The following is a 12,576-nucleotide window of genomic DNA, read 5'->3' on the forward strand; positions in this document are numbered from 1 at the left end:
AAACCCGAGTCCTTAAGGACCGAGGGCGTATCCATACGCCCGTGGGAATTCCGGCCACCACCGCTAGCCGGTTGGGGACCGGAGCCGGATGCCTGCTGAAATCGTTCAGCAGGCATCCCGGCATATCGCCCAGGGGGGTCATTATGCCCCCCCATGTCGGCGATCGCCGCAGATCGCTGGACAATTCAGTCCAGCGATCTGCGGCGATTCCGGGTCAATCGGGTCTCCGGTGACCCGGTGACCCGGAATTACTGGCTGTTCGGGGCCGTCTCTGACGGCCCCGAACAGCCAGAGCCTGCAGGGGTGAGGTGGCACTGGTGCCACCTCACGATCGCCCTGATTCGTCGGCCGGATTACCGGCCGACCAATCAGGGCGCCTGCTGCGGGTGTCACTCCCGCACCCGCTCCGCCCCTCTTCCGGAGGACGTGAGCGGGTGCGGGAAGACGACCCCCGGTGCTGGGGACCCCGATCCCCGGCGCCCCTGTTGGGATCGGGGCCCCAGGAGCAGCTGCGGCGGCGGGACTGACCTGCAGCGTCTGGATCGTTGGAGGTGAGTGACAGCCTCCTGCTGTTGCTTAGCAACAGCTCCCAGCATGCAAAAAGGGCATGCTGGGAGCTGTAGTTATGCAACAGCAGGAGGCAGACCACCACAACTCCCAGCATTCCCTTATGGGCATGCTGGGACTTATGGTTTTGCAACAGCTGGAGGCACATTCTTTCTATGGAAAAGTGTACCTTCAGCTGTTGTATAACTACAACTCCCAGCTTGCACAAACAGCTAAAGTGCATGCTGGGAGTTGTAGGGGTGCATCTGCTGGTTGCATAACTACAACTCTCAGCATGCCCGTTGGCTGTCGGTGACTGCTGAGAGTTGTAGTTTTGCAACAGCTGAAGGCACACTGGTTGTGAAACTCAGAGTTTTTTTTTACCTAACTCAGTGTTTCACGACCGGTGTGCCTCCAGCTGTTGCAAACTACAACTCTCAGCAGTCACCGTACACCATGCACCGTACATGCTGGGAGTTGTAGTTTTGCAACAGCTGGAGGCACACTGGTTGTGAAACACTGAGTTAGGTCACAAACTCCGTGATACATAACCAGTGTGCCTACAGTTGTTGCAAAACTGCAACTCTCAGCAGTCACCGACAGCCAACGGGCATGCTGGGAGTTGTAGTTATGCAACAGCTGGATGTCCCCCCCCCCAATGTGAACGTACAGGGTACACTCACATGGGCGGAGGCTTACAGTAAGTATCCGGCTGCAAATTTGAGCTGCCGCAAACTTTCTGCTGCAGCTCAAATTGCCAGCGAGAAACTACTGTGAACCCCCGCCCGTGTGTCTGTACCCTAAAAACACTACACTACACTAACACAAAAAATAAAATAAAAAGTAAAAAACACTACATATACACATACCCCTACACAGCCCCCCTCCCCTCCCCAATAAAAATGAAAAACGTCTGGTACACCACTGTTTCCAGAACGGAGCCTCCAGCTGTTGCAAAACAACTCCCAGTATTGTCGGACAGCCGTTGACTGTCCAGGCATGCTGGGAGTTTTGCAACAGCTGGAGGCACCCTGTTTGGGAATCACTGGCGTAGAATACCCCTATGTCCACCCCTATGCAATCCCTAATTTAGGCCTCAAATGCGCATGGCGCTCTCACTTTGGAGCCCTGTCGTATTTCAAGGCAACAGTTTAGGGTCACATATGGGGTATCGCCGTACTCGGGAGAAATTGTGTTACAATTTTTGGGGGGTATTTTCTGCTTTTACCCTTTTTAAAAATGTAAAATTTTTGGGAAAACAAGCATTTTAGGTAAAAAAAAATTAATTTTTTTTACATATGCAAAAGTCGTGAAACACCTGTGGGGTATAAAGGTTCACTTAACCCCTTGTTACGTTCCCCGAGGGGTCTAGTTTCCAAAATGGTATGCCATGTGGTTTTTTTTTTGCTATCCTGGCACCATAGGGGCTTCCTAAATACGGCATGCCCCCAGAGAAAAATTTGCGTTCAAAAAGCCAAATGTGACTCCTTCTCTTCTGAGACCTGTAGTGCGCCAGCAGAGCACTTTTCACCCCCATATGGGGTGTTTTCTGAATCGGGAGAAATTGGGCTTCAAATTTTTAGGGGTATTTTCTGCTATTACCCTTTTTAAAAATAAATTTTTGGGGGGAAAACAAGCATTTTAGGCAAAATTTTTTATTTATTTTTTACATTTGCAAAAGTCGTGAAACACCTGTGGGGTATTAAGGTTCACTTTATCCCATGTTACATTCCCCGAGGGGTCTAGTTTCCAAAATGGTATGCCATGTGGGGTTTTTTTTGCTGTTCTGGCACCATAAGGGCTTCCTAAAGGTAACATGCCCCCCAAAAACCATTTCAGAAAAACGTACTCTCCAAAATCCCCTTGTCGCTCCTTCCCTTCTGAGCCCTCTACTGCGCCCGCCGAACACTTTACATAGACATATGAGGTATGTGCTTACTCGAGAGAAATTGGGCTACAAATACAAGTAAAAATTTTGTCCTTTTACCCCTTGTAAAAATTCAAAAATTGGGTCTACAAGAACATGCGAGTGTAAAAAATGAAGATTGTGAATTTTCTCCTTCACTTTGCTGCTATTCGTGTGAAACACCTAAAGGGTTAAAACGCTGACTGAATGTCATTTTGAATACTTTGGGGGGTGTAGTTTTTATAATGGGGTCATTTATGGGGTATTTCTAATATGAAGACCCTTAAAATCCACTTCAAACCTGAACTGGTCCCTGAAAAATACTGAGTTTGAAAATTTTGTGAAAAATCGGAAAATTGCTGCTGACCGTTGAAGCCCTCTGGTGTCTTCCAAAAGTAAAAACTCATCAATTTTATGATGCAAATATAAAGTAGACATATTGTATATGTGAACCAAAAAAAAATGTATTCGTAATATCCATTTTCCTTACAAGCAGAAAGCTTCAAAGTTAGAAAAATGCTAAATTTTCAAATTTTTCATCAAATTTACGGATTTTTCACCAAAAAAGGATGCAAGTATCGATAAAAATTTACCACTATGTTAACGTAGAATATGTCACGAAAAAACAATCTCGGAATCAGAATGATAACTAAAAGCATTCCAGAGTTATTAATGTTTAAAGTGACAGTGGTCAGATGTGCAAAAAACGCTCCGGTCCTTAAGGCCAAAATGGGCTCCGTCCTGAAGGGGTTAAAGGACATCTGCAGTGCTGGGCAAAAAAAACTTTTTTACCTTATTTAATAGGTCTTTGAAAGACCTTTCCAACGATGTCTCCCCCATCAAAATTGGCCCAGTCTTTCTCCCGTTATCAGCACACGAATTACGGAGGAGAAGTGAAAATAAAACTACATCTCCCATCATGCCTTGTGCTTACTTCCTGTAAGCTCCTGCCCTCCCCCTGTTCTATCCCCCCGAGCAAATTATTATATTGTAACGCCCACATCTCCCTTCCCTATGCATACACCCTCCCCTTCTGCTCATCTCCCCCTCCCCATGCTGCTCCTGTCCAGTGATGAAGCAGCTGCCTCCGTGCTCTCTGTAGTGTGGGCACTGGAGAGTGGAGAGTGAAAGTAAAAATGGTAAAAAAAAAAACATAATTGTTTGTCTATAAAACTGTCCTGATATTGGTCCCTCCATCTTTTTCACAACTACAACTCCAAGCATGCCCAGTTATTTTATATGCTGTTCGGGCATGCTGGGAATTCCAGTGGTGCCTCCAGCTGTTGCAAAACTACAAATCCCAGCATGCCCTGTCAGCTTTCTGCTGTATGTGCATGCTTGGAGTTGCAGAGGTGACTCCAGCTGTTGTAAGACTATACATCCAAGCATGCCGTGACAGCTTTCTGCTGTTTGAGTGTATAAAGGAGTTGTAGTTCACCAACACCTCTACTGTATCAGGAGACTCCTGGGGGTTGTAGTTCACCAACACCTCTATTGTACCTCTGTAGTCTCCTGGGGGTTGTAGTTCACCAACACCTCTATTGTATCAGGAGTCTCCTGGGAGTTGTAGTTCACCAACACCTCTATTGTATCTCTGTAGTCTCCTGGGAGTTGTAGTTCACCAACACCTCTATTGTATCTCTGTAGTCTCCTGGGAGTTGTAGTTCACCAACACCTATATTGTATCTCTGTAGTCTCCTGGGGGTTGTAGTTCACCAACACCTATATTGTATCTCTGTAGTCTCCTGGGAGTTGTAGTTCACCAACACCTATATTGTATCTCTGTAGTCTCCTGGGAGTTGTAGTTCACCAACACCTATATTGTATCTCTGTAGTCTCCTGGGAGTTGTAGTTCACCAACACCTCTATTGTATCTCAGTAGTCTCCTGGGAGTTGTAGTTCATCAACACCTCTATTGTATCTCTGTAGTCTCCTGGGAGTTGTAGTTCAACAACACCTCTATTGTATCTCTGTAATCTCCTGGGAGTTGTAGTTCATACACCAGTGTTTCCCAACCAGGGTGCCTCCAGATGTTACAAAACTACTACTCCCAGCATTCCCTGGTTGGGAAACACTGGCATACACACACATAACAGGGACTACAACTCCCAGCATGTGTCATTCAGTAGTCCCCCCCCTCACACACAGAATCATCTCCAGTATGATATTTATTCCCTGTAGTCTATACACCACCATCCCCTGCAGTGTAATATGTCTCCTTCACACACACGTCCCCCCCTCCCTGCTCTGTGGTTTGCTCTGTGTTTCCCCCATGAAAACTTGAATCCTCCCGGTGATAAGTGAGGTCCTATGTAGACAGAGCAGGGGAGGGGGGAGGAGCTGTGGACGTCCTCATTCTCCCCCTGCTTGAATCTTACAGATAGGGGCGTTTTTGAGGATGAGCCTATGGCTGCCTCAGAAAGCACCCGCTCATGCATATGCATAAGCAGGGAGGAGCTGACAGAGGCTAGGGGGGGAGCACAAACACTGCTGGGAGGAAGAGATCTCCGTCCCCAAGATGGCGGCTGCAATGTAATGAATAGGGGACGGACGCAGGACTACTGGGCTATGCTGGCAACTCTAATATCTCAGAAACGGCTGCATATAGGTAAATAGGACTAATTGACTGAATTGTATAACTTTTGTTTGGGGAACATTTGGGCAGGGATTTTTGACCACTACAGTTGTCCTTTAATACTTTGTTATATACCCTTTGTTGGCAATGACAGAGGTCAAACGTTTTCTGTAAGTCTTCACAAGGTTTTCACACACTGTTGCTGGTATTTTGGCCCATTCCTCCATGCAGATCTCCTCTAGAGCAGTGATGTTTTGTGGCTGTCGCTGGGCAACACGGACTTTCAACTCTCTCCAAAGGTTTTCTATGGGGTTGAGATCTGGAGACTGGCTAGGCCACTTCAGGACCTTGAAATGCTTCTTACGAAGCAACTCCTTCATTGCCCAAGTGGTGTGTTTGGGATCATTGTCATGCTGAAAAACCTAGCCATGTTTCATCTTCAATGTCCTTGCTGATGGAAGGAGGTTTTCACTCATGGCCCCATTCATTGTTTCCATTACACGGATCAGTCATCCTGGTCCCTTATCAGAAAAACAGCCCCAAAGCATGATGTTTCCACCCCAATGCTTCACAGTAGGTATGGTGTTCTTTTAATGCAAATCAGCATTTTTTCTCCTCCAAACACGACGAGTGGAGTTTTTACCAAAAAGTTCTACTTTGGTTTGATCTAAACATATTCTCCCAATACTCTTCTGGATCATCCAAATGCCCTCTAGCAAACTTCAGACTGGCCCAGACATGTACCGGCTGAAACAGGGGGACACGTCTGGCACTGCATGATTTGAGTCCATGGCGGCATATGATGGTAGCCTTTGTTACTTTGGTCCCAGCTCTCTGCAGATCATTCACTAGGTCCCCCTGTGTGGTTCTGGGATTTTTGATCACCGTTCTTGTGATCAGTTTGACACCACGGGGTGAGATCTTGCGTGGTGCCCCAGATTGAGGGAGATTATCAGTGGTCTTGTATGTCTTCCAATTTCTAAGAATTGCTCCCACAGTTGATTTCTTCACACCAAGCTGCTTGTCTATTGCAGATTCAGTTTTCCTAGCCTTGTGTAGGTCTACAATTTTGTTTCTGGTGTCCTTCGACAGCCATAGTGGAGTTTGGAGTGTGACTGTTTGAGGTTGTGGACAGGTGTCTTTTATACTGATCAGTTCAAACATGTGCCATTGATACAGGTAATGAGTGGAGGACAGAGGATACTCTTAAAGAAGCTGTTACTTGTCAGAACCTATAGGGTTAAAAGGTTCTGACAGGTTCTTTGTTTTTTTGCTACTGGCTTACGCCCGGCTGTCTGACTGGTCAGCTGACCTGGATTGGAGCACCTGTTCTGGCTCCATATAAGCTGGCAGTCTACTCCCAGTCAGTGCTTGCTATAGACAGTTAGCAGTCATCTGTATTTGTTATATCGGCATTTTGAACCTTTGGCTCCTCTCTCTGACTATTCTTTTTTGTCAATTACGTTTTTATTGGTTTAAAACGAGAATACAAACAAGCCTTCGCAGAGGCCAAACAGGAAAACAGAGGTAGTCATGTATTATGAACAGTGCATGTACTCATGATGAAATAATCTTTGCACAAGGCTGAAGATTAAAGGGGACAGAGTAGGGGGGGGGGGAGGTGGTTGAAGAAGGGGCTGCAGTGTCAGAGACTTGCTCATAACCCTTGGTAGACATATCATTAGACATTGTAGGTGTACATTCAGTGTGCAATAAGAGTCCCCACGAACAATGTCATATGGAAACATAGTGGCATCTAGGGCAAAGGGAGAAATACATGTAAAAATACAGATATAAAGAGGTGGGAAGCTTCAGGCACGAGCACTACTTTCATTGTTTTTCAACCATGGTCCCCAAACACGCAGAAAGTTATCATGGGATCTGTCAGCTCTGCTGGACATTACATCAAATCTGCAGAGTTGATGAACTTTGGTTGTACACTCTGCAATAGTTGGGGGGTGGGGGCTAAGCCGTTTTAGTGGAATCAATGATTTAGCCCCCGCTATAAAGTAGGCAAGCAGGGTGGTAATTCTGGGAAGGTCTCCCAAGGAGGACCAATGCAGGGTCAAGGGTAATCTGTTCGGGGAGAAAGGAACTAATGGACAATTCCAGCTCTGTCCAAATACCTGCAATGATAGGACAATTCCACCAGATGTGCGTGAAGGTCCCATTTGAGTCCCCCAACACCAACAGAAGCTAGAGCGGGACAGACCATGGGCATGTAAAAACTCAGGCATCCTGTACCATCTAGACAACAATTTGAAATGGGAATCCCTTAAGAGTATGCATCTTGAGTAGCCCTGAGAGTGAGACAGAATGTTATCAACCTCAGAGTCAGTAAGCTTAATATTTAACTTTCTTTCCCAAGAGGTGATGTAACGAGGTCGGGAAGAGTGTGCAGACGCGGAGCACCATTTTTTAGCGAAAGATAACTTTTATGGAATCCCCGAGAAGGGTTAGCTAAAAGGGCTTTGAAGTCTGTCAGGACTCTCAAGGTGCCCACCTTGTCCAGAAACAGTGAACAACATTGTTGCAAGTGCCGGATGTGTAAAAAAGGACAACCGAATAGTGGGGAAAAGGGAGTGTAGCTGGTCGACCGTCGGGATTCCTTCGCCCTGGAACAACTGACTAACTGGGATAGTGGAGAGCTTAGTCCACATGGGGGCATACGTTGGTGAGACACGATCCATGATCTCGGGAATCAGGGCAGACGGTAGTAAGGGAGAAACAGAAGGAGACAGTAGTGGAGATAAAGATGACCAGACATGGAAAATGTTAGAGAACAATTGAGTGGAGTCCAGGTGGGAGAAATGCCTCGTCCTTGGTAGCCAAAGATGTTGTAGAAAATGAGGACCAAACGGCCACAGAGACCATGCTAGTTCTGAAGTGGAGTTTCCAGAAGCAGGCTCAGAAGCGGAGGACGAGCAAGCAAACCACCTTCGGAGCTGGATTGCTTTATAGATGTGCTGGATATCAGGCAGGCCTAAGCCACCCATATTCACTGGTCTGGCAAGCAATGTATGTGCCATTCTAGGTCTTTTGTGGCGCCACAAGTACTGAGAGAATAGCCATTTTGTGGAAGAAAAGAAGAATGGGGAAGGGCAATCGGAAGCATCTGAAGTTTGTACACTATTTTAGGGACTACATACGTCTGTAAGACATTATGTCTCCCAATCCATGAGATGAGTGGGTTGTCATAGTCTTTAAGGAGAAGTTGAATTTCATTAAATTAGGTCTGGAAATTGGCTGTTTAAAGTGCTGGGATAAAGCTCGTAATATTGACACCCAGGTATTTTATGGATGACTTTGCCCATGGAAATGGAGATAGGAGAGAGAGTTTGGGGATACGGTCTATAGAAAGGGTGATATTAGGTAATTCTGATTTGGATATGTTTACTTTGAAGTTGGAAAGAAGGCTAAACTCCTCAAACAACGACACCAGGCAGGGCAGACCCGACTCAGGATTGGTAAGCAAAAAGAGCAAATCGTCCGCAAATGCTAAGACTATCAGTTCTCCAGAAGGGGCTTGAATCCCACTTACAGAAGAGTGCTGTCTCACCCTCTGAAGTAGTGTTTCCATCACAGAGACAAAAAGGGTTATAGAGAGAGGGCAGCCCTGCCTGGTGCTGTTAGTGATATGGAATGATGGGGAAATGGAGTCATTGATCAGTAAGGAGGCGTAGGGGCGGGAATATAGGGAGAAGATAGCAGTAATGAACTGGGTCGGGAAACCAAATTTTCTGAGAACTGCCCACGTGAATGACCATTTGACTCTATTAAAGGCCTTCTCGGCATCAATGCCGAGAAGAACCAATGGAGAGTGGGTTTGGTGAGCTCTATGAAAAGAAGCTAGAAGTCTAAAGGTGTTGGCTTTACCTTCCCTATCCGGAACAAATCCTGATTGTTCTGTAGCGATTAAATGAGGGAGAAACTTCTTGATCCTATTGGAAAGAAGCTTGGCCCAGATCTTCAGGTCTAGATTCAGTAACAATATGGGTCTGTAGCTACCACATGCAGACTGGTCTTTCCCTTCTTTAGCGATGAGTGGGATGTGATCCTCAAGCAACTGTGGGGGGAGCGGAGTTCCCTGCATTAGTGAGGAGCAGGAGTTTTTGAGATGTGGGAGGAGAGTCTCTGAGAATGTCTTGTAGTAAATCAACGGGAGTCCGTCAGGGCCCGGGCTTCTCCCGGGCAGGAAGGATGACACCACCTCTCAAACCTCATTAGGAGAAACAGGAGGGAGCAGTTATTGTCCCATGGAAGGAGCCAAGGAAGGTAAGTCAAGGCCATCCAGGAAGCTGTCCTGTAAGGCATCCAGAGGGGTGCCGCCTCCCACCTCAGTGTCAGGTTGAAGGTTATAAAGATTAGAATAAAAACGCTGAAATTGTTGGGCTATGTCAGTGGTGGACGTTTATTTGGTGCCACCCTCATCACAGATCTCATGTATGTGTTGTTTCGCTCTAGCTTTTTTAAGAAGTGACGACATGAGCCTTCCCCCCTTATCTCCATGTGCGTATATCCTGTGCTTGTAATGTAAATAGGCCTTGGAGGATTTGACATGTAGGTGGGTGAGCAGTTGTTCCCAGAAAGATTTAAGTTCTGTCAGGGTCTCAAGTAATCTCGAGCGTTTGTGGGATCTCTCTAGGATGGATATTTCAGTCAATAGGTTGTCTATAATTTTTCTGGAATCTCTCTTCAGCTTCGTGCCCCATGAAATGAAAAGCCCCCTAATGTAGGCCTTGTGAGCCTCCCAAACCATGGGAGGTGAGGGGCCAGAGTCCTTATTAGTAGAGAAGTACAATTCTAGGTGGTGCGTTAAGTCTGCAAGAGCTAGTGGGTTCTCAAAGATCTTTTCATTCAGTCTCCAGGAGAAAAAGGAGGAGTAGCCGGGTAAGAGAGAGAGAGTGAGAGATATAGGTGCATGATCCGAGACCGTGATCGTGTCAATATCTGTGGAACGCAGAACTGGTAGCAGGGATGAATGGATCAGTAAGTAGTCCAGCCTTTGGTATGTACTCTCTGACTATTCTCTCTGGTATTAGCGATTTTATACTGTGGCATCTCCTGGCTTCAGACGTGGATAGTTGACATTGGACTTATTGTGTTTATCCTTTCTTTGTTAGTCTGTCTGTTATCCTACTGTCCCTGGACCCAAGTCTGTGTCATTGTAGTTTATTATTTTGACAAATACGCCCTTCACGTATATAGTAAGGGACTGTCTTCGTGGTTGTGGACCTTTTATTTAGGACAGGTATGCAAGTAGGCAGGGACAGGGGGGAGTGGGCTAGAATAGTGTGCACTCCTTCCCTGTCCATTCCTGACATTACTGGTCTGTGAGAGCCAGAAATCTTGTTTGTTTGTAGGTGACCAAATACTTATTTTCCACCATAATTTGCAAAGAAATTCTTTAAAAGTCAGACAATGTGATTTTATGGATTTTTTTTCTCACTACGTCTCTCAAAGTTGAGATATTCCTATTAAGAAAATTACAGGCCTCTCATCTTTTTAAGTGGGAGAACTTGCACAATTGGTGGCTGACTAAATACTTTTTTGCCTCACTATATGTATATAGTCCTAGCCGTAAATGTTGGCACCTCTGACATTTTTCAAGAAAATTAAGTATTTCTCACAGCAGAGGATTGCAGTAACACATGTTTATTCCCTTTGTGTGTATTGGAACTAAACCAAAAAAGGCAGGGAAAAAAGCAAATTGGACATAATGTCACATCAAACCAAAATTGGCACCCTTAACATAATATTTGGTTGCACACCCTTTTGGAAAAAATAACTGAAATCAGTCGCTTCCTATAACCATCAATAAGTTTACACCTCTCAGCCAGAATGTTGGACCACTCTTCCTTTGCAAACTGCTCCAGGTCTCTTATTGGAAGGGTGCCTTTTCCCAACAGCAATTTTAAGATCTCTCCACAGGTGATCAATGGGATTTAGATCTGGACTCATTGCTGGCCACTTCAGAACTCTCCAGCACTTTGTTGCCATCCATTTCATGGTGCTTTTTGACGTATGTTTGGGGTCATTGTCCTGCTGGAAGACCCAATGTTTCGGATGCAAACCCAGCTTTCTGACACTGGGCTGTACAGTGCGACCCAAAATCCATTGGTAATCCTCAGATTTCATGATGCCTCGCACACATTCAAGGCACCTGGTGCCAGAGGCAACAAAACAACCTCAAAACCTCTTTGAACCTCCACCATACTTCACTGTAGGTACTGTATTATTTTCTTTGTAGGCCTCATTCTGTTTTCGATAAACAGTAGAGTAATGTGCTTTACCAGAAAGCTCTATCTTGGTCTCAGCTGTCCAAAAGACGTTTTCCCAGAAGGATTTTGGCTTACTCAAGTTAATTTTGGCAAAATGTAGTCTTGCTTTTTTATGTCTGTGTCAGCAGTGGGGTCCTCCCGGCTCTCTTGCCATAGCGTTTCATTTCATTTAAATGTTGACAGATAGTTCACGCTGACACTGATGCTCCCTGAGCCTGTAGGACAGCTTGAACATCTTTGGAACTTGTTTGGGGCTGCTTATCCACCATCCGGACTATCCTGCGTTGACACCATTCATACATTTTTCTCTTCCGTACACTCCCAGGGAGATCAGCTACAGTGCCATGGGTTGCAAATTTCTTGATAATGTTGCGCACTGTGGACAAAGGCAGATGGAGATGGACTTGTAACCTTGAGATTCTTGATATTTTTCCACAATTTTGGTTCTCAAGTCCTCACAGTTCTCTGCTCCTTCTGTTGTCCATGCTTAGTGTGGCACACACAGACACACAATGCAAAGACTAAGTGAACGTCTCTCCTTTTTATCTGCTTTCAGGTGTGATTTTTGTATTGCCCACATCTGTTACTTTCCCCAGGTGAGTTTAATGGAGCATCACATGCTCGAAACAATTTTATTTTTCCACAATCTTGAAAGGGTGCCAATAATTTTGTCCAGACCATTTTTGGAGTTTGGTGTGACATTATGTCCAATTTTCTTTTTTCCCTTCATTTTTTGGTTTAGTTCCAATACACACAAAGGGAATAAACATGTGTTACTGCAATCCTTTTCTGTGAGAAATACTTCATTTTCTAGAAAAATTTCTGGGGTGCCAACATTTACGTCCATGACTTTATATGCAAACAGTATAAGAAGTAATTCATTAATATTATTGCACTGGGCCTATAAATAAATAATTACTGCTATAGATATTTACCAATAAATATAACAATGGAGTACAATATAATACCAGTGAATAACCATTGACTGCTCCATGCATAGTGCAAACAACTGATGTGGCCATATAATGACAATGATCAGAAAAATATTTTTATACATAATGCCAACAATTCATATGGTCATATCACATGGATATTATACATTCAGCAATGCGGGCTTAATGTAAGGCTAAGTCGTCTCATGTCCCACCACCTCATCCTCCAACATGTTTTTCTCTGCTGGGAGCGGTGAGGAGGGGTAACAGGGTGGCTATAAATACCCAGGTAATAGATGTGTTATACATTTTTCATACAATATGAATAGTAGTCAA

At 45.1% G+C, this 12,576-nt stretch overlaps 1 protein-coding gene across 2 annotated transcripts in view; it reads right to left on the reverse strand.

The window, feature by feature from the left end:
- The window catches only part of ALDH1A2 (aldehyde dehydrogenase 1 family member A2), a 121,947-nt gene that overhangs the window by 80,697 nt on the left and 28,674 nt on the right, over positions 1–12,576 (reverse strand). The window contains exon 1 of one of the 2 annotated variants that reach the window (XM_056572420.1): positions 3,245–3,287. The exons of the other annotated variant lie outside the window; for it this stretch is intronic. The gene's annotated coding sequence lies outside the window, so the exon portion shown is untranslated. Of the gene's footprint in view, positions 1–3,244; positions 3,288–12,576 lie in introns of those variants that run through there. 2 annotated transcript variants of the gene reach the window in all.

This window comes from Hyla sarda, chromosome 4, assembly GCF_029499605.1.
Source record: "Hyla sarda isolate aHylSar1 chromosome 4, aHylSar1.hap1, whole genome shotgun sequence".
In the NCBI taxonomy this organism is placed as follows: domain Eukaryota; kingdom Metazoa; phylum Chordata; class Amphibia; order Anura; family Hylidae; genus Hyla; species Hyla sarda.